Here is a 5,213-nt window from a genome sequence, read left to right on the forward strand (position 1 = left end):
AGCCATCACCACGACCAACTGCAAATACGCACCATGACGCCGCAGCCATATCGGACTCCGAATCCGATATGGACTGCGAAGCAATTGACGACGAACATGACGACGAATGGACCGACCACGATCCATTCGACGATCTGGAGGGTCTGGGCCAAGTGTGGAGGGCCCAAATCGCCAGCGCACGCGAAAGCATGCGATCGGGCGGTGCCTGTTAATGCGCCCAATCGTTGATCCAGAGACAGCCACTGCAACAAAGGAAAAAAGACGTCAATACGGACAACAACGAAAAACGGCCAAAACACACAAAATCCACACTTACCTGCCAATCACCAGACAGAGCTGACCAACAAGAAGAAGCCTCACCATCAACATCAACAATTTCCTGCCAAATGGGAGGAATATGAGGCCCCTTTCTGATGACGCTGCCACCGACCATCACAATGACGTCACGCCACTCCAATCAGACAACAGCCATTCCAACGACGACGCAGATGCTGGCGTCTGTTGCCGCTCCGCTGGGTCGCACCCGTCTCTCATGCCAATTATGTGAGGGCGGGATGGCCCGGTGTTGAGCCGCCGGACGCCAGCAAATCCTGCAAAAGAAGGTGAAACAGGAGAGAGGCTGCCGATAAACACGAATACTCACCCGCAAACGTCTCTTACGCCAACACAAGTCAGACAAGGGTCGCCAGCAACAACATCCAAATCAACGAAAGGCACCTGCAAATAAACGCAAATTAAAATCAAAAAGCCAAAACAAACACCTCCTCACCTGAGTGGCCGGACCAGCAGCCATTCAAAACGCAACTACAAATTGACGAAGAACGTGGCCGAGGAGGCCAGGCCAATCCACCTGACAGCGCATCCTGGGTGGCCGGACCAGCAGCCACTTGGATGCGGCCAATCAACAATTAAAATCGACAACGCATCCTGGTGGCCGGACCAGTTCGCCACTTGGATGCGGCCAATAACTCCGACCATTGCCATCACACACCGATGCCAATGCCAACACGATGACAATGCAGTTGGGTGGCCGGACCAGTGCCCTCGAGTGCAGCAGCCAACACTAACCAACAGACAGATGCAACGTGGGCGGCCGGACCAGAGCCGCTTGCCATCAAGACCATCATTGCCCACGATGCACGCCAATACTCACAACCAGCCAATAAACAACACACAGGGGGACAACAGAGCCGGCCGGTATACAGCGTAATGTTCGCATTGCGTTTGTTATGCCGGCCGGTGCTTCGTTGTAGTTGTCCTCCTGTTAGAAATAAAATAAATATAATTAATATGTTTATATGTGTGTAAATGTATGTCAATTATCGTTTATTTTACCTTGTCTGCATCAATGTTCTTGTTGTAGATGTCAATCCTGTTGTTTTTTGTAGTTTTTGCATGTCCGTAGATAGTTTGTCCATAGTTTTAGTTACTAGCCTGTGATATTAGGAATAAGTTTTTGTAAATTAATGTAGTTTTTCTGTAGTTAATTGTATATTATTAGTAGTTTTCTGATTAGTTTTATTACCTTTTTCCTCTTCTTCCCCACCTATCTGCCATTCCCATATTTCCCCTGACATTTGGTATTACTAAAAATACCACGCAAATACCAGACTTGACCGATAACACACCAAAAAAGCCAATACAAATTCAAATTGCATTTCTCAATGCCCAGTGTGTTATCGGTCGCAACTTCGGCAATTATGCCCAGCCAATTCCTCACCCACCCCCCACCCACTTCAAATGCCACTAAATGCCAAATGAGGCTGAGCAGGAATAAAATGAACACTGCCATCCTTCGCCACTCAGCCAAATGCCCCAACAATGCCAATACAACCGCCCACAAGATGCTATTCGGTCGACTCTTCGGAGCGTCTCGCGCCCGGATCGTAAGATCCGGAAGTTGAAAGTATCCGGGCGGTTATACGGGAGCAGGCAAACTTTCCCCTTCCCATCCCATCCCATCCCAGAAGGCCGTTCAAATCTTCCATTGCCTACTTATCGGTGCTGCTGCCCTCGGACTACTTTCATCTCACTGAATATTGGGGTGAGTGAAAGTGGAACCGGGGGTGAGAGCACCGGTAAGTGACGACCGGCGTGGGAGTGGGGGAGTTGGCGGACATGTGAGAGTTCCACCATGAACCTCGTCCGCCACTCTCATCTCGTCCACCCGCTCGAGAGGTCGCGATCGTCGGACGTATATAAATTGAACCATCGCCGCCGCCATTAAAATAAAATAAAATCGCAAGTTTGTTTGTCCGTTGCCATTAGTGTTGCCCGTGTCGTTTGTCGTTTTGAATGTTTTGTCGTTTATCGTTTGCCGTGTCATTTGTGCTCTGGTGCCAAAAAATAAAGACAGTGAAGGCCAGACGACGCCAAGCCAAGCCAGGCAGCAGCCATTTTGTGTCGCCCCCCCCCCCTCTCCATTCACCGCTGCACATGACCATTCCAAAAGTTCCTGTGCCACTACAAACATCACAAACATCACAAACTAAAAGAGATAACTGTGATAGACAAGAAAAAAAGAGAACTAAGGTGCCAATAAATACATTAAATACAAACACACACAAGAGACTTTTCAATTAAAGAGCAACAAACAGGCAGCAGATCGCCAACACACAAACCAACAGCCAGCCATGACCAGAGGAATGGCCAGACGAGGGACAACCAGACGACACAGCGACGGCGGCAGAGCGGCCCGCAGAGGCGCCCTAGCAGCAGCAGCAGCAGCCAACAACACCAACCCAAACACCGCCAATAGCAGCAGCAGCAGCAGAGCCATCGGCGCAGGCGCCAAAACCAACGCCCCAGCCAATGCAGAGCGCCGACGCCACAGCCATCCATCGAGTGAGTACCCAGCCATTCCCATGGCCGACATATCCACGGCCACAGCCACTCCCCCCTCGAGCCCCATCACATCAGCAGCAACAGCAGCGCCAATACCAACCGCAAATCCCGCAACCCTGCCAAATCACAAAATCCCGCCAAACACAAAGGGAAAGGCCGAAAAGACGCCACTTTTCCCGCCTCTCACGCTCTCGGACATACAAAACTGTTCGGGAGTAACGGGAGAGGGAGAAGACGGAGGAGAGCCGGCAAACCGACGCGCAAGAGCGGAGCGCCAAAACGGCCAACGGGCAGCCACACACACACACACGACCGGATCGAACCTGTTGCGGGTCGAACCTGGTTCGAGTTCGAGTAGCGGGTCGATCCGTGCCAATGCCCAGCCTGCACAAATACCACCAATCCCACCAACACCAAAACGACGCCGCGCCCTCATCGACAGTGGGAGTGACGATGAGGGTGAGGGTGAGAGGAAGCAGGCCAGACGACGGGGCCGCCATCACCAGCAGCGGCAGCAGCGGCCGCCAATTGGGAAGCCGAAGAAGAAAAGGCAGACACTGGAGGAGCTAGAGGCTATTGTCCGGGAGCAGTTGAGGCAGCACGAGCTGCGGCAGCAACAACAGAGGCAGCAGAAACGGACAACAAATACAGCCAACACCAACACAGTTGCCGCTCCTGCCACTATGCCGCAATCTGCACAGCGAACACATGCCCCTGCCCCTGCCCATGCCCCTGCCCCTACTATAAATGCCAATAGCCAGACCCACAGCCATCACCAACATCGACAAAGGCCAATACATAGACAATCACCAGCCATTCACATAGACAATACTGACAATATCAATACAAATAATGACGCCAACGCAATTACAATTACAAATACACCTGCCAAGACCAATACCAACACCACCACCGCCATCACCATCACAAACACCCCTGCCACTACCACCGACGATGACATCCGGCACGGCGAATTCGGGCATCAGCCCAGCCAGGAACGTGGCTTGAGGATCCTCATCCGAGGACTCTCCCACTCCATGCTGCCGGATTGGATTCGCAGCAGTATGCTGAACGAGGGGTTCACGGTTCGGTTTGTAAGGGCAATCACCGATCGATTCGATCACAGCCGCCAATTCAATCTCTTTGAGGCTGAGATCGCCCCCAAACCGGACCGTGGCCAATGCGGGGTGTTGAAGCTGCGACGCCTGGGTGGGAGGCCCGTCACGGTTGAGAGACTTGGAGTCTCCCCTGACCCTGCCCAGTGCCATCGATGTCAGGTGTTTGGCCTCACCCGCGCATATTGTAGACGCGCTGCAGTTTTCATGAAATGCGCGGGTGGACACCTGACGACGGAGTGCAGCAAGCCAAGGAACGTTGCTCCCATGTGCGCCAACTGCCAGGGCCAGCACATCAGCGCCTACAAGGGCTGCAGCGCCTACAAGGCAGCCAGGCAGCGGCTCCTGGCCCACAGGGTCGCTGTCCAGGAGCATCGACGGCAGCAGCAGCAGCCTCAGCCAATACGGCAACAGCCACAGCCAATGCAGCAGCCAATACAGCAGCAACAGCCAGCACATCGTATCCAGCAGCCACCACAACGTCACCAGCAGCCACTACAGCGACAGTTGCAGCAGCAGCCACCCACACAGCCACTCCACTCACAGCCGCAGCAGCAACGCCAACGCGGTCCGGGTCGACAGCATCGGCAACAGCTACAGCATCGCGAACAACATCCCCAGCCACTGGCCGAGGGGCGCCAATACCAAAGGGTCCAGCCGATGCAGCCGATCCCAAATCGTGCTCCGACGCCACGCCAACCCCAGCTACAGCAGCAGCCAGGCGCCCAGTGCGATGGGAGCTGTGCCCATAATCTGAAAAGATATGCCGGTAAAATTAGAGAGCTGGAAGAAAAACTGGCAGCAATTTCAACGAAACTGACAAACCTGCTGCAGGCAAGGGACGAGAGCACGGGAGGAGTGCCGCCACAACGGACAACAACAGCAGCAGCAGCATCCACACAGCCATCACCACGACCAGCACCAAATACGCACTTTGACGCCGCAGCCATATCGGAATCCGAACCCGATATGGACTGCGAAGCAATTAATGACGATGATGACGACGAGTGGACCGACTACGATCCATTCGACGATCTGGAGGGTCTGGGCCAAGTGTGGAGGGCCCAAATCGCCAGCGCACGCGAAAGCATGCGATCGGGCGGCGCCTATTGATGTGCCCAATCGTCGATCCAGAGACAGCCACTGCAACAAAGGAAAGAGACGTCAATACGGACAACAACGAAAAACGGCCAAAACACACAAAAATCACACGTACCTGCCAATCACCAGACAGAGCTGACCATCAAGAAGCTG

At 53.6% G+C, this 5,213-nt stretch overlaps 1 long non-coding RNA gene across 1 annotated transcript; it reads right to left on the reverse strand.

Annotated features, from left to right (window-relative positions):
• Positions 1 to 561: 561 nt before the first annotated feature.
• LOC117194473 lies at positions 562 to 896 on the reverse strand. Its single transcript, XR_004474836.1, has 3 exons — positions 770 to 896; positions 644 to 717; positions 562 to 590 (listed from the first exon to the last, which is right to left on the reverse strand). It is a non-coding gene; the product is annotated as an uncharacterized LOC117194473 (long non-coding RNA).
• Between the last annotated feature and the right edge of the window lie 4,317 nt (positions 897 to 5,213).

This window comes from Drosophila miranda (genome assembly GCF_003369915.1).
Source record: "Drosophila miranda strain MSH22 chromosome Y unlocalized genomic scaffold, D.miranda_PacBio2.1 Contig_Y3_pilon, whole genome shotgun sequence".
In the NCBI taxonomy this organism is placed as follows: Eukaryota; Metazoa; Arthropoda; class Insecta; order Diptera; family Drosophilidae; genus Drosophila; species Drosophila miranda.